This window comes from Cydia splendana, chromosome 12 (assembly GCF_910591565.1).
Source record: "Cydia splendana chromosome 12, ilCydSple1.2, whole genome shotgun sequence".
Classification (NCBI taxonomy): domain Eukaryota; kingdom Metazoa; phylum Arthropoda; class Insecta; order Lepidoptera; family Tortricidae; genus Cydia; species Cydia splendana.
In genome coordinates, this window is record NC_085971.1 from 1,636,969 (window position 1) to 1,658,512 (window position 21,544).

Consider the following 21,544-nt stretch of genomic DNA (forward strand, 5'->3'; position numbering starts at 1 on the left):
TCAGCAATCTGTAAACGGTATCTGAGTAAAGCGCTTGTAAAAATGTACAGACCAACATCTAGGTCTTAGGAAGTTGATTGTTGTATTGTATCTCCAATAAACATCCAAGAAGAACAATACAATACAAATCTCTTTATTGCACACCTCCAATACAACACAGAATTATAAAAAAATCCAATATAGTTGATCTAAAGTTATAGTGTGGAAGAATCTAAAGTGTGGAAACTGCGGGATTTGCCCCGAAGTGTCATATAAATTAGATCATAAAAACACCGAAACATTTTAGGTTGTAGCGAATAGTGATCATCAATGAGCCAGACCGGCTAGAATTACAATATGCGTACTCTCACGTGCTATGCATACATTAATATTCCGCGTGACGACAATGCCGATATTTAGCCATTCACAACGCCGGTCTCAGTCAAGTCCATTGACATAATCAAAGACAGGTAATTAATAAAAACTGTCAATCTTCATACTCACAGTAAGTAGATGGAAAATGCCTTTGTTAGCTCCGCTGACACGCGACGCGCCAATCCTCACACAAAATCTGCAAAAAGTGGCTTCGACAACGTGCTATTGCAGGCGACCAGTGAGCTTTTATTCATCTAAAAGATTGACAATAATGACAGTTTTTATTAATCAAAAACTGTCAATCTTCGTACTCACAGTATATGGAAAATGCCTTTGTTAGCTCCGTGCGTTGACATGACACGCGCCAATCGACACACAAAATCTGTAAAAAGTAGCTTCGACAACGTGCGATTGCAGGCGTCCAGTGAGTTTTCAAGTGACAGTTGTTACTGCGAGATCTCTTTGAAGGTTTGAAACAAAGGTATTCTTCAAATGTTGTAGTAGAGTTGAGGTAGTACTTAAGTATACAGGCTGGCCAAAAAATAAGTGCATTACCTACCGTTGCCAGGGAGGTTTTGGGATTATACTGAGCAACTTTTACTGTAAGACCAATCACAAAATCGCGAAATAAAAAATAGGCACGTATTTAACCGGTCAACTAATTAATCGAATTTGGGTAGTTTAAAAAAATAGATATGGGTTCTAAAATTAATAGTTTGGCAACAAAAACGGAGCCTTAAAATATATCAATATTAGTTGTATTTTAATGCCGTTACAGCTTTAGATTATTTTTAGGCAGATACCAAGTATTTATTTGGCAACTGAATTATTACATTGGAGACGATTTATGAAGCACATTTTAAAAAGAAAACGGCTATCTATGAATTCAAAAATGAAGTTCTTTTAAAATATTTTGTTTGGTCACTACACGGTCAACCTAACACGCTCCTCCTCGCTTCGCTCGTCGTCGCACCTATCTTTTGACTTTGGCAGAACACAGTGGTAACTATGGAAATTGGTAATTAAAAATTGAAAGATCTAATGGTATAATGGCCATTAGGTGTTTCATGATTAGGAATTTCGACTATAAGTATACTGACCATTGCGCATTGGTAAATTAATTTGAGGTGTTTTGTGTAAATAGTGACCAATATTCATTAAATTTAACTGCTTTCGTATTGAAATACTACCTGATTATGCTCAATATGATTACTTAGATGTGATCAACTAGACGATAACCAAATTTTATGATCGCTTTACAATATTAGTTGCCAACTTATTATTTTAGACGCCAACTTATCATTTCAAGTTCCCTATAAATTATTTGGGTGGCTTGATTTTGCTGCCGTTTTTTTATTAATATGATGCTTATATTTGAGGCTAATATAAATTTATTGGCGCTAAAATATTAATGCACAGCCAAATTATATTATTATATGCCCAATGAAAGTTCCTGTTTAATATTTTAGTTGCCCGGTTAATTTACCTCCCATAGAAAATGGACCGGCCAATTTTTTCGCGATTTCGTGATTGGTCCCATAGTAAAAGTTGCTCAGTATAATCCCAAAACCTCCCTGGCAACGGGAATACACTTATTTTTTGGCCATCCTGTATAAACAACGTGACATTATATATTTAGATGATAATGACTCTACATGTTTGCCGATTATAGTCGCTACAGTCTCCGTACTACCCTTTGGTCAGTAGTCTACTACCAGTCTTTTCAATGCACGTGTCTCTACTACGGCCTTCGTGTTTCGTCTATTCGCGAAACCGTGGCGAAACCTCTTGAATATATTATATTTCATCTGCATGTCCGTCTGTCCGACCTCGGCTAGTTCAATAAAACGCTATCGATATTAATCTTTATGATTATGACTTATGACGTACGTGTGTACCTAGTACCTACTATGTATGGCTCCGTTACCCAAGAGATCCCTAATAAGTCAAAGTAAAACTTTGCAGTAAGTAGGGCAGAGAAAACCTCAATAGAAACTACCAATACATAGGCAAGCCTGACTAATCTAATTAAAAATTGAAGTAACCCCTAATGCACTGAATCGATTTTGATAAATTACGGGAAGGACCACCGTTAGAAAATATGCTTTCAAATAAAAATACCGCATCCTAATCAGTTTTTAACAAGCTTTTATTAGGTCGACCTGTATGTAACTAACTATGTAATGGAATCTAAGGTAACTAATTTAACCATCTTCCAAGGATCGAAGCGTCATGCAAATTGGCAGCTGTATGTAGTTCTGATGACAATACAATAATATGGTACTGTCGAACTGATCTGATGATGGAGACAGGAGGTGGCCATAGGAACTCTGTTATGAAGCAACGCAACCTAATTGTGTTAGGTGTTTTTAGAATTATCTCGATGAGTATTAGTTGGCTGTCGTAAGAAAAGTACAGTCAGCGATAAAAGCTTGTACCAGAAATGAAATTTTTGCCAAAAACTTTTTCCGTTTAAGATCTACCGGGCCACAGACACATATAGCGGGCAAACTTATAACTCCCCTCTTTTTGTGTCACGGGTTAAAAACATCGATGTAGATGAAACGAAAAAATTGGAAAGCACAGAGTTGATATATAGACAATGATCGCTTAAGACAAAACTGTGACTTTCAGACAAGCAAATTTTGCATGGATAACATTCAATTTATTGACCCAAAAAAAAACATAATAATAACAGCATAGGTACCTTCAGATATCGAAAAACTTGAGTAAATTAAACTTGTAGCAAATTTAATCAGGTTTCGGTTTGTCTAAGTAGTCATGTCGGTAAGACGCAATGTTTCCAAGATATAAATAAGTGAAAACCTCCTAACTAGTTAGTCCAAACAAAGTTACGGAGTCAAAAATTGTGTTCCTAGCATTTCCCTCAACTTTTTTTGAGCATTCGTTGCCTTCTACCTACTAAAGGGGCCAATACCCAATACACAATTTCCCGCTATTAAAAAAGTTGTGATTGGTCAATCAAAGTTTATACTCGTATCGGCTAAAATAAACTAACAAACATAAAGCACAGTAAAGTTGTCAGTTTGCGTTTGAATTGGACTGTGAAGGGGCCCACTGATTACCAGTCCGGACGATATCGGCCTGTCAGTTAGAAGCAAAATTTGGCAGCTCCGAACAACAACTGACAGGCTGATATCGTCCGGCGAACTGGTAATCAGTGGGCCCCTTAACAGTCCAATTCAAACGCAAACTGACAACTTTACTGTGCTTTATGTTTGTTAGTTTATTTTAGCCGATACGAGTATAAACTTTGATTGACCAATCACAACTTTTTTAATAGCGGGAAATTGTGTATTGGGTAAATAGAGGGCAAGCGAGCGCGAGGAAAAGCACCCACGAGATGGTCTGATGTAGTGAAGAGGGTGGTTGGCGGCAACATGCAGTTTTTGACCCATATGGTCTATGATCGCACACTGTGGAGACGTAGCATACATGGTCGCGATCCTCAGCAATGAGGGACCGAGGAAGAAGAAGTGTATTGGGTACTATTCAAAACTGCGTACGAGGTACATTTATGGAGAAGGGATATCTTTTAGTGATATGTGTCAGATAAGCGGCAGTCATAAAGACTGTTTTTTTGTGAAGTCAATAATTTATTGAGATCTTCGCCTATAAGATAGGTATATTATATAATTATATATCTATATTCCATCGCTCTATAGTCTATATGATAGACAAGCAAAACCCGAGGACACAACTAGGTAAAATATCCCAACGTTGTATGCAAATATATGTCATACGCGTACGCCCCGCGAATATCTATATACATAATGTACATAAATAATATAGGTAGGTATGTAGGAACGTGTATGTTAATTGGACACGTATTGGGCAGGAAGGCAACAAGGTTACCGGGTTATGGGTGGTAGGTACAAAATAACATAATTTTAGAAACAAAGGAAATTATGGAAAATGTGGTTTCAGTTAAATATCTTGAGATTTTGATATGTTATAGATTTCAGAGTCCTGAACAAAAGTCTCTAGGGGTGCTACCACTGTTTCCGAGTCCCTTTTAGAGTTTCGACTGATTTTGTACTAGATAACAAAGTATTAGCAGGCGTGGCTCACTCCGCGATTTCGTCGCTTTGCTACAGGTAGCTAAAAGTAAATCCGTTCGGCCCCAATTTTGGGGTTTGCCATAAGCCGCGCGGGGCGCTGTCGCCACCTAGCGGCCATATCTGTGCTGATCGTAACAGACGCGTTTTGTTAGAGAGTGAGTCTTCTGTACCTAGTACTATTATTTATTCAGTGGTATTAGTAAGTACCTACTAATTTAGTACTTTAACAAGATTCAATTCCCAACTATTTATTTAAACAATTGACATTAGATTGAGTTGAGCCTATATTGCGATAAGCTGGCCATTTAAAGAGAGATAAAATGACTGCAATGTCAAGTTCAAACGTATATTCAACTTTAAAGTACAGTCGCCATCAGATATATCGGAGCGGCCAAGGTGTTCATAATATCTGAACACGCGCCCTAACGCCTTGACAATAGAGGCGTGTTCAGATATTTGTGAGCGCCTTAGCCGTTCTGATATATCTGATGGCGACTGTACTAATACTTTCAGTTTTCTCACATAAAGAAAATTAACATCTTTAAGTAACAAACAGGAATTACCTACTCCTTTACTAAATCTATATTTAAACAGCTACATAAAGGATCCATTAATATCACCGCTTTGTTTCCTTAGCTAAAAGCCTAAATGTGCCAGCGGAACTCTAAATACTTGCACCAATTAAGCACACCTTGGGTTCCGGTATACAGGGTGGAGCTTTAATGAGACAACTTCCTAAAAGTACCTAAAAATGGTTAATTTGCATATCTACACTGAGACAAAAAACTAACAAAAACACACTTAGAATTACAAAAATAAAACTTAATCCGGGGACAAGGAGAGTCAACTAATAGGAACAAATTGACTTTTGCAATTTCCATTTAGTAGGAAATACAACTTCTATATTTGTAATTTGAAGTATGCTAGAGTAATTTCAGAAATTTGGTTTTGTTATTCCGAGAGGTGCTTTAGCAATATCGGAGGTGATGACGTCATGGGTGAAAACTAACCGTTTTGTAATTCTAAGCGTGCTTTAGCAATATCGGAGACGATGACGTCATAGGTTTTACTAAACTGTACTGCGATTCCAAGCTAGCTGTTGTTATTCTAGAGATAATGACGTCACAGGCAAAAACTAAACTGTTTGCAATTCCTCCGCCCCTAGCAAACGGGCGCCGCGAGAGCATGTCGCGCGCGTGGTAGCTACCCGTCTCTATTTCTGTCTGTATGAATAAAAAAGCATTTGGTAGTATATCTCTGTACTAAAGAGGCACTATAAAAGCCTGTCGAGATATTCTACCCATTCCTTTCTTATTCATACAGTCAGAAAGAGACTAGTAGTTATGACGCGCGCAACATGCTCTCGCGGCGCACCTGTGCTAGGGAGGTTGGAATTGCAAACAGTTTAGATTTACCTATGATGTCATTATCACTAGAATAACAACAGCTAGCTCGAAGTTGCAGAACAATATATTCCTGTAGACCCCAACTACACAGTAGGTCGCGGGTTAATATGTCCATGGCCCACAATATATCCTAAATTTATTATTTAACTTAAGTATGTTTTAAACAAAGAAGACACGAGACACGCCCGCCCGACATCCGACACAATACTAACTCTAACCAAATGAACGTAGCAAGTAGTAAATTTTACTAAAATCACTAACATTCGTTTCGCTGTGTTGGTATTACAAAACTCGTTTAGTGATTGGTACAACAATGAACATAAACACAACAAGTCTATCTACTAAATACCAGTAAACTTTGTAATGTCGCTATAGTAACAACTGAATTGTTATTTTAAATGGGGTAATGTTATTCCCGAGAAATCGTTTTTCAGATATTACAAAACTATGTAAGTGAGACATTTACTAAAATCATAACTTGAAATCACAGATGCTTTTTTCCAAAAATCACAAATTTTACTAGTAAAAATCGGAGAATTTTAGTAGTAATAAAAATGGATTGTAACAAATACTGAACTTTGTTTAATGCTCCATTTACTAAAGTCTGTTTGCTGAAATTAGATTTAGTATTACTGAGCTGTCTGTAGAAATAAATAAATTTTACAGAAATAGTGAAACTTCCATGATTACTACTAAAACTTCATTTTTTCCCCCAGTACAGAACTGTTTATTAATTCCTGGTGATGATTTTTCTCTCAGTGTAGAATACCGTATCTAGATGTGTGAAAATCGTAAATTTTACAGGGGGAACAAATATCCTGCATAAATGAAATTATACAAATTGGTAAATTTCTGTACTTACCTAACTACATAGTTTATAAATTAATATTCAAAATATTCTTATTTTAGGATTTCTAGGAAAACCTTATAACACTTAGGTAATGTAGTGTAGGTGGGCCATTTTATTTAAAGTTGTCCGTTACCGTGTTTTCATAGACTTTGTATGGCGGTTTCGGAATGGAAAGATCGAAAAATGTATAAATCTTGGGACACCTATTTTTCTTATTAGGATCAAAAGAGCTCATGATTCTGAGTAGAAATAACATAAAAAATCCCAATTAAAAAAAAAAGTGTACGGGACAACTTTAAATAAAATGGCCCAGGTACCTATCATATCAATCGTGGTCGACGGTAATTATATTAATTCTTTCACCTTTTGCAAATACATTATTAACGTGATGGACATTACAAAATATTTAAGTAAATAGGAAAATTATTCAGCCAAATACGCAATAAACCCGATAAAACTTGGTATGGAACTTGAACCGCCGACAATCCGACATAAAGGCTTAGCTTACAGTTAAGACCAAGAAAAATCTGCAGCGATTTTGATAGCCCACGCAGTGCAAGTGTTATTTATACGTCATAATTTAGAAGTTTGACGTTTAAAATAACACATGGACTACGTGGGCTATCAAAATCTCTGCAGACTTCTCTTGGTAGTTAACTCTACGTAGGTTTAGAACTAGGGGCCCGATTCCGATTTTGAAATAGACATCTATTAGACATTTTTTAGACATCACCAAGATACGATAACGATATGTTTAAGATCTAACCTGTCAAATTTGACATTTGCGCGATTCTGGAGATACTGTTGAACGATTTCCACAGGATATGACTTAGAGAGCCAATTCACATCTAATAAATATCTTACTCTATCTAACGTAAAAGTGACATTGGTTGCCCGAATTGCGCTGCAAAAGAGAACTAGTTGATATCTAAACTATAACGTATCTAGAATGGATCTAGTACGTGTTGCCTCTTGTGAATATCTTGAAGTTCGAATACGGCACACAGAGAAACAAATCTAGTGTTCTTTACCAGAATATTGTAAATTTAACTTGATTTTATTGTATTATATGTGACAACTAGACTTTTTTTACACATTAATAGAAAATTCTAGTTCTTTAAAACATCATTTCTAGTTCCTATTACCCACATACCTAGTATCGTCGAAAATAAATTTTGTGTAGTATACAAAACCTATGTGTAGCCATCATTATAGGACAGGGTAGAGTTTATCAGATATGTCATTAGTGTTCACCAGATTTTTTATTAGTTTTAAGTATAATTTTAGCTGACTGAAATAATCAACAATTTCTGTTTTCTATATGCAGTATTGGAGAATACCAGATTTATGTTTGTGTTAAATATAATTGTTGTGGCATGAAATAAACAGTATGTTCTGTTTACTATATATATTGTAGAGTTTAACGGGTTTTATATTTGTGTTCAGTAAATCATTATTGCGGCCTGAAATTGTAATATACTGTCGAGTGAAACAGAGTTAGGTTAAATATCTTAGGTGAGTCTTCGCTTTAACATGCTTTTGTTGCGACGAAGACTTACCTAACCTGTTTAACATTATTCTGTTTTACTCGGCAGTAAGTACCTACATTGGCTTAGTCCGCAATAATGATGTTTGTGGTATGGATGTGGTGGCCTGAAACATAAACAGAAAAATCTCAATCCTAAATAATTACTATGAGTAAAGTAAAAACAAACTTTTTTTTTAAATTCGTTTTAATTTTAGTAGTACATAACATAAATTATCGGCCGCAATTTTAGTGAGCGTATGGCAAATATAACACAGAGATAATTTTGGTAGCAAACACAACACACAAACAGAACACTCCAATATAACCTTATCACTATTAGCAACATATGTATATTCAATTAAACCGCGATCCGCTTCGTCCGCCTTTGTTCACTACACACAGACACTTTTATTTGCTAAAACCGGTGATCTAAACAGGAATGCAACCTGATTCATTTATTATTGGCGACACTTGAAATGAACTCTGTCCGGACTTCGGTGAAAATGACAGAATGTTCTGGGCGCTGCGGGCGGCGGCGCAGGGGTGCGGGGGGCCGCAGTTAGCTCATATCGTGGACTGAACAGTTTTTCGTTACAGGCAAATAATATTTTGTTTAGTGTGCAATAATATTGTAATGCCAACAATTTTTATTGTTGCTGGAACCACTCTTTATTGTTATCATTAAAAAGAGTATGTTAGACAACAGAGAACGTATCTAGTTATGTGTAAAAATATTCATAGTAATCAAGAAATTTCGAGTAAGTAATAGGTATTAAAAATCCGCTAACAGGTACGAGAAAATCTAGTACCTATAAATGAATTACATAAGGTGGACCCTAAACAAAGATTTTGTAATACACACTTTTATTATTGGTGTGTTAAACTAGATGATGGTGAACCGAATTAATAAATATTGTAAACATCGCAATTATTGTAAAGTGTTGTATGGTAAATGCATATTTTACTCTGTTACTATTAGATTGTTACCAAAACGATATCAGAGTTTTAGTGTACTAGAATATTTTAACTAGAATATTCTAATATTGTCCAAAATACGAGTCTATTAAACATGGCTGAAATCTGTTTTCCTACACTAGAATCATAACTACTATACAATCTGGTAATATTGTAAAATATTTTTTTCTCCGTGCAGTAGGCCCATTTAAAATGGTAGTCATAATTAAAAATGTTGCTAGCCAAATGTGGATATATGACATACGACACTTTGGCTCCGTATACGACGCACCCTGTACGTATGTACATGAATTTGTAGGCATTAGAGGAATGCAAAGCTTTTACTGCTTCGTTATAACGAGCTACAATATTGTCTGTGGTACAAGTTATATGCTTTTTGTGATTGCAGATCACAAAATATTGTCAAACCGAGTCTAGCTAAAATAGCCTAAGTAGCAATGTGACACACAGACGGACGGACGGACGGAGACGCCCCATAAGGGTTCCATTTGGACCTTTTTGGTACGGAACTGAAAAAAGAACTTATTCTTCGTAGATGAAGATGTTCTCCAATTAGTAAATGTTTCTTTGTAGTAAACCCAGTTATCAAACCAGTTTTATCCTCATTATAACTGTACCAACTTTCATTCAAAACTACACGAATTATTTCCGCTGATTTTTTTAATTTTCTAGAGCTACTTACATATAGATGGTCAAGCAAATCTTGTCAGTAGAAAAAGGCGCGAAATTCAAATTTTCTATGAGACGATATCCCTTCGCGCCTACATTTTTCAAATTTGCCGCCTTTTTCTACTGACAAGATCTGCTTGACCAACTATAGTAAACGTCATAGGAAAATATTTGATGTATAATCTGTAACCCGACTAATTTCAAATTATCTGTTAAAAAGGAAGCCTATGCCATCCGACCCATGGTATAATAATATACTCCGCCTGGTACTCTCTTCCCGTCTTTTCGTGGTCACGTGACTGACACAAGCCTACGTCATCATGCGACAGCGCTATATGATAATATGCGATACCGCTATATAAAGTGGCAATGTTATTGTGACTTGCTTGTGTCACTCTGGGAAGAGAATACCATGTTTTATTAGACTATGGGCCCGATTCGGATTTTGAAATAGACATCTATTAGACATCATCAAGATACGATAACGATATGTTTAAGATCTAACCTGTCAAATTTGACATTTGCGCGATTCTGGAGATACTGTTGAACGATTTCCACAGGATATGACTTAGAGATCCAATTCACATCTAATAGATATCTTACTCTATCTAACGTAAAAGTGACATTGGTTGCCCGAATTGCGCTGCAAAAGAGAACTAGTTGATATCTAAACTATAACGTATCTAGAATGGATCTAGTACGTGTCGTCTCTTGTGAATATCTTGAAGTTCGAATACGGCAGTATGCATCCGACCCAAGCCATACAACTGAATTAATTGATACCGCTTAGCTTTTTTTTAACTTGCTGTTTTTGTATCTATGTTTGGATCAAATCTTGCAAGCTGAATTAGACCCTATTCACATCATTCAGTTGAGCTGAAACTTCACTGATATATGTAAGTTGGGTGACAATGCAATATTATGGTACCATCGAGCTGATCTGATGATGGGCACAGGAGGTGGTCATAGGAACTCTGTGATAAAACAACGCAACTAAATTGTGTTTAGGTTTGTAGTGTGTAGGTATTAGTATTAGTTGCCTGTTGAAATAAAAGTACAGTCAGCGACAAAAGCTTGTATCAAAATTATTTGCAAGTAGTATTTGGATAACTATTGAATAATTTTACGGTTTAGACTCACTTGTATTAAGTCACTCGCGCGACATGTTTCGGAGAGCCTAGTTAATGTTAGTATGTCTCACAATTAATTATTATTTATTTATTTGGATAAAAATCTCTATATCTTGCATATTGTGCCATAATGCGCACGCAATAATGCTCGCGTCAGTAAACCGAGGAGACGTTATAAAATGTTTGACGCGCGCCGACCGTCCGAGCAGGTATCGCGGTGTCCATATTGCAAGAGAACTTTGGGATAGTCCTTTTTAACCCCCGACGCAAAAAGAGCAACCTCAACATATAGCACGCCTAATTCCAATGTCTGCCTTTCTGTGTCTGTCTGATGTGTGTCTACTGTCTGCCTGTCTGTGGCATCGTATAGCTCTCCCGCGGATGGACCGATTTCCATGCGGTGGTTCTTAGCTGTGTTTGATAGAAATCAGTCCAGCAGTTTGAAGAGTATCAACTCTTTTCCAAGACGATATAACAAGTACGGCATTTTTGGCATGAATGGATTTATTTGGTATATAGCGTAGGGGGTTGCATGCTGTGTAGTCGTAGGTAATGAGAATTACCGTCAGATTACAGCATTCTTACTTATGCTCGGACTACCTAAGTTGCAGAAAACGCACAACCACATTATTTCCAATTTACTATAAGAACACAGAAAACATGGTGACCCCAGTTTTAAAGCTCACCGCACCGCTGCCTCGCGTTAGACGCACTTCGACCCAACTTGCACACCCATCCCCATTAGACCCGCTTCTCCCTCCTCTCCCCACACAAACGTCTGCTTAAGCAAACAATCTCGGAGCTCAACTTATAGTTGTTCAGTTAATTTGTTTCCAAAATTTGTTGTCACTTAAAATGTAAAAGGGCGTGCGTGCCAATCCAATCGAATGTATGGGATGTATGTTTTTTTGTTTCTGAGGTAATAGGAATTATGCGTGATAATGAATTATGCGTGCACAACACGGTAGTTTTTAAGTTTTTGTAAATTGTACATGTAAAAATGTAATATTTGACTTTTTTAAGTACCAAATCTTGACATCCGCATCCGCGGATGTGAGGCTTTAAATATCCGCATTCGCATCCGCATCCGCGGATGTCAAAAAATCTGCATCCGCAACATCCCTGTACGAGGTACCTACATTGGTAGAAAAAAATAAGTGGATCATTTTCTGAGAATATGTCTGCGGTTGCGTCTAATTACCTCAATTCTTTTCATTCATTTTATACGGGTCACGGCAATTAGACCACTGCCGTATTTTTTGACAATGACCGAAGAAATGTCTGAAATGCGCTAGTTGTGGTTTTGTATGAAATTCTTAAAACACAATAACGTGCATAGAATTTATCAGATTTCCCTTTAATATAAAAATTGTATTAGGATCATTCGTAGATGCAAGTCATGCAAGTATCTGCTTGGTAAAAATAAGTTATATAATAAACTATTATTTGCCGTCATTCTATAAATTTTGTTGACTTCGCGCTAAGTTAATGGGATTGAAAATTAAACGAATCTATATCTGAATCCCTAAAGTCTTTTCTCCTATCTTTCCATTCCCTAATATTGTTTGTCAAAATGATCAGTTGTCCTAACACTCGTATACCCTAATTTTGATTTCCCTATTATTGATTACTTATCCTAATGTTATATTTAAGCATAATTTTTCTTTTTGCGAGGGTCGCAGTTCAAACCTAACCTTCTTAACCCACTTTTGAGCCAGCAAGTTCTAACCTAACCATTTTTCAGAACCATTACATTATGGAAAATAATCGTTATGACAATTGATCGTTAGCATATATGTGCCCATTACGCCCATTAGGACAAATCAGTTAGGGCAAGTGACTTTAGGACAAACGTTGTTAGGGATTCAGAACGACACCCAAATTAAATAATAATAACGGAAAATTAGTTGCAAATTATTTGTATTCATTTATGTCACCATCGAACAACCTTCTTGTAGAATAAACTACGTGTTTTCTTTAACGCCAACCGGTCAATTTTGATGATAACATAGCCAAATATCCAAACGTTCGTTATGTCACTAGTTGTCAAAAGATAACGTCGAATGCCGCTATACATGTTTGTAAGTGGGGACACTTATACTTAAATACCAAATTATTGTAAATTATAGTGCATTGCCTAATGTGAAGATTTATGGTAGTTTTTGATGGTTAATTAATCTTCATATTATCAAAGATATATGTAACTCCGTATAATTCGTATAAGATAATTAAAGTCTAAGGAAAAAACGTGCGTCGGAAATCAAGAAAAAGTCATTCTCGAGTAGATGGCGTCACACCTTTGGCCTATACTCGGCTAGATGGCGTTGACGACACCGTTTGATATTTAACAATTTTAACACGTATTAGTGAAAGAACATGGGTCAAGTCATATAAAGTCATATGGCGTTCTAAAAAAATCGTAGTGTATTCATTTTTTGATATTTTTATTCATTTTCCTTTTTAGTTTTGATCGAGTGTCGATAGATGGCACTAAATTTACTGTGACTACAAAATTTACTACGACAATAACCCTCTATACTATCTATTCTTTTTGATATTATCATGTGTGTCTAATTAACATTAAGATATTTAAAAAGCCACGATTATAAGAACATATTTCACCAACTATTAGATACCTACATATTTCGTTTGACTCTAATCTGCATTTTTTTATAACAATTAGAAATATGCTCTGTATGATCTTTTTTCAAATCTCTTTAAATAAAACATCAATATTGTACCTACAGTATTTTTTCTCATAGCTTGGGTATGATGACAGCTGTCATCTCAATACATATTTCGGGATTTAAGGGTATAAATTATATGGAGATTACAGCTTAATAGAAATTGGCTGCTTCCGTCTTTATTCTTCAACAAATGTAAACGAAGAAAAGAATTTCTTCCTCCTTGCGTTATCCCGGCATTTTTTGCCACTACTCCGGCACAGAGCCTGAGGTCCGCTTGACAACTAATCCCAAGAATTGACGTAGGCCTAGTGCCTTTTTTTACGAAAGCGACGACGCCATCTGATCTTCCAACCCGGAGTGGAAACCAGGCCTATTGGGATTGTTCCGGTTTCCTCGCGATGTTTTCCTTCACCGAAAAGCGACTGGTAAATATCAAATGATATTTCGTACATAAGTTCCGATAAACTCATTGGTACGACCCGGGGTTCGAACCCGCGACCTCCAGATTGTAAGTCGCAAGCTCTTACCGCTAGGCCACCACGGCTCCTTAAAAAGCAAGTGGCAAATATCAATTGATATCTCGTAGGTAATACATAAGTTCCGAAAAACTCAATGGTATGGATTATCTCAGGTGATTTTTTCAGGCACAGGCCCTAATCTTTTAAACAAAGGTATTGTTTCCTTTATGCAGATTGCAGTGGTCACACTGCTTAGGTACTTACTGCTAATTGCCCCGACATAAGTAACGGGAACAAGCCCGTTTAAAAAGCAAACTTACCATTCTATTTATATGGTTCAAATTCATGAAACGGTCCATTCGGAGATAACACGTTTTGTTATCTCCAAAGATATGACCACCCTGATTGTTCTCTGAATGAGCTGTCACATAAATTTGAACCTTAATACTATCACGATAGGTGCTTTTTAAACGACATGGTTGCTTTGGCACGTGCTGAAGACCGCCCTTAAAAGAAACAGGCTTTTGTTTAACAGATTGGGGCCCGAGCTCGATATAATCATCTGAGAAGATTTATACCTACTACACCAGCCGGGGTTTGAACCCGCGACCTCCGGATTGAAAGTCGCTAGGCTAGAGCTCAAACGAAGAACTAATTAATTAAGGACAAGGACAATCATATCGTTCCAAACGGCAAAAGCGAGACCTTTAACTTTTTGCCGTACCATGGCATGCAACATTTAAACGTTTAATTATTATTCCAACTCAAACAAGATAAATCTAAAAAAACAATGTATAACAACTTCCTTTAAAAGCGTAGCCAATTAACGCTTTCGTTTATTAATTTAATTAATACAACATTAATAACGTTATTTCATGGTAGAGCGACGCGCGGCGAAGATTTTGATAAGTGTTAATTAAGGGTTGTTGTTCACATCACTAACAGAGCTTTCGACTCATGCGCACCAATATTATGTTATCTCCAATTACTCATAATTAGAATAGTGTGTACCTATATCATCTATTAAAAAAATTGGTATAAAAAAGTGCCGTAGATTCTGAGCGTGGAGTTTTTGAAAAACCGCTTTTTTAGATCACAACAAAATACAGTTGCCAAAAATTTAGGCCTTAGGCCAGTGGATGACGAAAGGCTTCACCGCTTCAGAGGGGTTACCGTGAAAACCGAAATTCGCAAATTGCGGGGATCTTTCTCTTTTACTCCGATGAAGGCGTAATTAGAGTGACAGAGAAAAATGCCCGCAATTTGCGAAGAATTGAAGTAAGGATTTCAAAGTCCCAGGTATACTGGTTAGTTCAAGTCTACCACTCTTTCCTTTTGTATAATATAAAGAATACAGTCCAAGATTGTACTATTGATAGCTAGCCGGTTCCAACTTTGTATTGTGACAACGCAAGGGAGTGTTTAGTGGGACTCGCTTTCAGCTCGTTTCATAAACCCACACTCGTACTTTAATGCGTTTCATTATGAAGCAGACACATAAAGTCTGGTATTAAATTAAAATCCATCGGGAAGTTTCGAACATTAAATGAAATAAAGATTACGACATAAGTAGACAAATATTTAACCTGGGTCTACACTGTGCTAGTAAGCATGTAAGAAACTAAGATAATTCACAATTTTTAAAGAAATTCAACTAATGTGTTGTATATAATGTATATCTAAAGCAAACGCCGTTTGATTCATCTGACATGAATCATTATGCAAAACGCTTACGATGAAGTACAACTAAATCAGAACCCAATAATAATAGGTTTACAAGTGAACGGTAGCCATTGTACTGATGCTTTCTAGCCGGAGGATGATCCATTGTGGCGAGACCCTGACATTTACATGTTGCCCCAAACGCCCACTTTGCGCGGAATTCCTCAACCGCGTGAACTTAAGTACTTATCTCAGCTTAGGATCTTAATTATATTACGTTGAATACGGTGCTTCAATATTTTATTATTAATTCTCAGTTCTACAGTAAAAGTGAAAACGAGATTTAAACTTACAAAGTTCACGTCTATCGATTTAGCAATGCTTTTGCTCGCAATCTATATACCTACACAGACATCGCATAACATATGAAGCGTGAATCTGACACTATGTTATTACAAGTAGGTACTACAGCCTATGTTTACCTCTAGAACAATTTTAAAGGGGTTTTTATGTGGACGCAACTGAATTCGCGCTCTCATAAAAAATCAGAACCTACAAATGTGTAGGTACTTACCGCGGTTGATTGTCTTATAAGTTCCATCTAATTTAAGGAAAAATATAGCGAACCTAATCGGTACAGCTGTTTTTGAGTTTTTGCAAATAGTCTATTTTGACAGACGGAACTACGGAACCCTACACTGAGCAGGGCCCGACATGCTCTTGGCCGGTTTTTTTATATTTTATCAGCAGGTCGCTTAGCTTGCTTACTATAAACCAATTTTTTTTATTTATGCTGAACAATTACGAAAACACGACGTTTTCTTAAATCGTCTAATTTAACTTTAACAGTCTGTAGCTCCTAAAGTATTGATCGTAGAGTAAAATTAAACATAACCAAATTTGTAGGAAATTTTATGATTAAACTTTTGTCCGTAGTAATTATAATTCTATTGGTACAGATATTCGAGATATGAGCAAAAATATGAAAAAAGGTACCTTCACCCCCCCCCCCCCCCCCCTACACCCTCAGCACACCCCCTACCCTCGAGGATTTTTCGTATGTTTATCTGGACACCACAAGGTATACCTGTACCAATTTTCAAAACTACACGAATTATTTCCGCAGATTTTTTATATTTGCTTAGGCTAAAGTTTTCTTAAAGTTAGTTAAACTTTTTCTATTCATATTTTTCTACACTAAATACATATAAAAAATAAAATCTAGTGTTCAAGAAATAAATAAAAAAAGCAAAAAGATATCCACGACAGGCCCCGACGAGATTCGAACTCGTGATCTCCTGTTTACTAGACAGGCGCTTTAACCAACTAAGCCACGGCGCCGCTTGGACAGAGCGGCGAAATTGTGTATCACTTCGCTACACCGCGAGCGAGCGTCGTATCGTCTTCATGATGTCAAGGGACTATACTCTATAGTTAGTATAAGGTCATTAAGGTCGTTATTAGGCTACAAATAATTATTGGTTGTTAATAAGAAGATGCAGGCGCACTTATAGATAACTGATGTTTAGTCTCATAAAGTCATATTAAAAAAGTAGGTATAAATAATAACTGTAGGGAATTTAGGGAGGGCTATAAATATGTCGATTACAGTTCATTCTAAAGGGGCCCACTGATTAACAGTCCGCCGGACGGTATCGGCCTGTCAGTTAGAACAAAATTTTGACAGTTCCGAAGAAATTGACCAACAATAACAGTTTGGTCTTTGAAGATCTGAAGGGCGTACCGCGAAAATCGAAAATTCGCATCAAATCGAAATCACTCCATTTTCCGTGAAGATAGACTCTCTGTTCGAGTATATAACTCCAAATACTGCCAAAACTCAAATAGAAAGTAAAGTTAAAGGAGTGTACAAGTTTTTAAAGGCAACGCGCATGTAAACACCTCTGGAGTTGCAGGCGTCCATATCAGGCGGGCCGTATGCTTGTTTGCCACCGACGTGGTATAAAAAAGATTAGCGATTACACAACGTGTTTAAACGCAAATATGAGTGTTCGCATGTCCTTGGCCGTGGTCGTGGTGGCTGACCCCGCGGGGCTGACGCATTTGTTATACTTATACCTACACTTCCGTTCAAGGCGGGCCCTTAGGTCCCTAGGTACTTTAGGTACTTGGGCTATAAAATATTCATTGTGTCCAGTACATTGACTTTACTCAATATATCTACGGAAAAAAGCAGCCAAGTGCGGTACGCATATATTCGAGGATTCCGTACGTTCATACGATATAAAAAGCCATTTACCTCTTTTTAATAATAAGAGAAATATTTTGGGAAAAACTCATTAAGGGGTCATCCATTAATTACGTCACACGTTTAGGGGGAGGGAGGGGGTCAAGAAAATGTGACATATTGTGACATGGGGGAGGGGGGAGACACAAACTTTGTGACGTCACTTTAACTTCATCAGTAACCGAAATTTTTTTTTAATTATTTTATTAGCTGTACATTTAAATAACAAGTTTTTAAAACGATAATCGTATTTATTCTTTTAATTTTCTTTCCTAAGCAGTTTTGGGTTATAAAATTACTAATATTTATATCTTCAAAAATATTTTGATAAAATATTAATAATACTTAGGTACTTACTGAATTCGATTTGGCGATTTCGTAGAAAAAATGTGACGTCACACTAGGGGGGGTTTGCCAAATGTGACCAAATGTGACAAGGGGGGGGGGGAGGGGTCAAAAAACCTAGAAATTCGTGTGACGTAATTAATGGATGACCCCTAATAGGTCTCAACATGTTCAATAAATATTTTTTATTTTTATTTAAAGACACCAAGGACACGTTGAAATTAACTCTGTTTTTTCACTTTAAGTAATTAATGTTTAAGTATTGAGTAAATTTGAACTTCTAAACTTACTAGCGACTCACAAATTACTACATAGTACATAGGTGCAATGTTGAAAAGCAACAATCCTAGCCTAATAGAGGCTTTTGATTTTGTTTTCAAGACGGTTGTAAAAGCACACTTAGTTTAAATATGAACTGACTTCGCTCATATGCCCAGAATATCATCAAAAGTTAAGTGTACTTGAACAAAAAACTAATTAATGGCTATCACATTTTCACACCACACATGCCTTGCCGAGTGATACGTTTGCTATCCGAAACGCTTACCAAGAACGCACCAAGATAGCTCAAGAGAACCAGTATAATAACTCGGATAATTTTGTAGGGATCTCGAAATCTCGCATATACTGGTTAGCAAAAAACCGTGACTATGGAAACGATGAGAATGCAGCGGCGTTATGCGAACGTTACCCGTTTATGAATGAGCCGTCCTTGACAGGGGCTCAATGAATGTAATCTTGTTCAAACTATATGAGGCAAATTGAACCTTAAATATTAAATACAAGGTTGTTTATACAATGACAGTATTCTGTAGTTGGAAATTAAAACTTATGACTCAGGTAATTAGGTTTAAAATTAATTGTAAAGTGTCTTCTTCTTTTAAAATTGTGGAATTCAGCGTGAAATATAAAATTATAAATATTGAAATTTAAACCTTAGAGCTTTGAGATTAAGTTTGAAATGAATTTGTAGAATTTTAAAGTACTTTTGTAAATAATGTATGTATAACTGATTAGTTGGCCTAATGTTTTAATTACATATGGATTTTATTTAATTCGGATCCATTAAGCGTTGGTCGTCTGCCAAGTTTTTGCGCATATTAAAAACCGGTTAATGTTAAACAAAGGCACGTATTTAACCGGTCAACTAATTAATCGAATTTGAGTAGTTATAAAAACTAGAAATAGATACTAAAATTAAAAGATTGGCAACAAAAACAGAGCCTTAAAATATATCAATATGAGACAACATTTTAATGCCGATACAGCTTTTGTTTATTTTTAGGCAGGTACCAAATATTTATTTGGCAACTGTATTATTATATTGGAGACCATTTATGACGCACATTTTAAAAAGAAAACGGCTATCTATTAATTCAAAAAATTAAAATATTTTATTTGGTCATTACAAGGTCAACCTAACACGCTCCTTCTCGCTTCGCTCGTCGTCGCACCTATCTTTTGACTCTTGCAGAACACCGTGATAACACTGATAACTATTGGAATTAGTAATTAAAAATTCAATGACCTAATGGTATAATGGCCATTAGGTGTTTCATGATTAGAAATTTCGACTATAAGTATAGGTACTGAGCATTGGTACATAAATTTGTGGTGTTTTGTGGATTACGAAATTTGTCAAATTAAGGTTACTTAGGTATGCATATGTTTAAATTATTTAATTTCTCTTAGGTATTCTGTATATGAACATATATAAACAACCAAATTTTATGAACGCCTTACAATATTAATTGCCAACTTATTATTTTAGACGCCAATCTATCAATTCAAGTTCCCTATAATTTTTTTGGGTGGCTTGATTTTGCTGCCAGTTTTTTAATAATATGATGCTTAAATTTGAGGCTAATAAAAATTTATTGGCGCTAAAACACACAAACACACAGCCAAATTATATTATTATATGCCCAGTGAAAGTTCCTATTTAACATTTTAGTTGTCCGGTTAATAATAAGCCTTAAATAAATTAGCATATTTAATAGTTCATTATGTACGGGTAGGTGTGTCAATGAGCGATATCGACCTTTTGAGGTACAAATTTGGTTGAAATTATCAATTATCAATCATTATAGTCATTAATTTAATGATTAACTAAAATTATACAATACTTCCGTGAATGATAATGATAACATTATCGTTTTGTCGAATGTCAACGCCCTCGAATTAACTGATTAGTTGGTTAGAGATATTACAGTTTTATTTTTAATTACATAGTTATTTTAATCTTCCTCAACATTGCCAAACATTTCCTGGCTTGAAAATACAGTGATTTTGTATTGTTTTAACCAGCTGTCTAGAATATACTCTAGATAACTAATCCTAATATATGTATTAAAAATGTGAAAGTTCGTATGTTTTGATGTTTGTTCCTCCCGCAAAAACGGCTAGACGAATTTTGATAAGATTTAGCACACAGATTGTTTACAACCTAGAAGAGGAAATATGATACTTTTTATAATTTAATTTGGAGGTTTATGACTTTTAATGGCTCTTTTTAAGTACGTACGTATCGATGCGACGCGGCCAAGGTGATCAAAAATTTCGGAACACGGACTTTGATGTATTTATAATTAGCCTTTGGTCAGATACTTATTTGTGAACACTTTGGCCGCTCGCGCTCCGATACTGAACTGACTGTACAGAAATACAATAATAATACTTAATAATGTTCCTTTTCCTATTTAAAATGTCCCATAAATAAAGTATGCCTAATTTTAATACGCCTTTGGGCCACTTGCACCATCCCACTAAAACCCAGGGTTAACCGGTTAAACCGTTAACCCAGTGTCAAATTGTACTGGTAACCATGGTAACTCCAGGTTTAACCGTTTAACCCCAGTTAGTGGAATGGTGCAAGTGGCGCTTACCAATGGGAAAAACCGCCCCCTCCCACCCTGTGCGTGACTCAGTCTCTTGGAACATTTTATTCTGAGCAATGTTGATGACTCATTCAGTATTTCAGACCTTTGATTAGTCAGTGTATGTATCCAAAATATGGAGTAAATGATTCAGAATATGATTGTATTCATAACCTATGATTCAGTGTTTAAAAAAGTACCTACAGCTTTTTAGGCTTCTGTGTCCTAGGGTGCCAGATGGAATTATTACGAAGCCTCCGCTGTCCCCCCACTG

The 21,544-nt window shown here is 36.1% G+C and overlaps 1 protein-coding gene and 1 non-coding gene across 2 annotated transcripts in view; both read right to left on the reverse strand.

Moving 5' to 3' along the window:
- The window catches only part of LOC134795853 (tRNA dimethylallyltransferase), a 332,571-nt gene that overhangs the window by 123,911 nt on the left and 187,116 nt on the right, over positions 1-21,544 (reverse strand). The gene's annotated exons all lie outside the window — the stretch shown is intronic.
- Trnat-agu (transfer RNA threonine (anticodon AGU)) lies at positions 17,069-17,142 on the reverse strand. Its single transcript has one exon. It is a non-coding gene; the product is annotated as a tRNA-Thr (tRNA).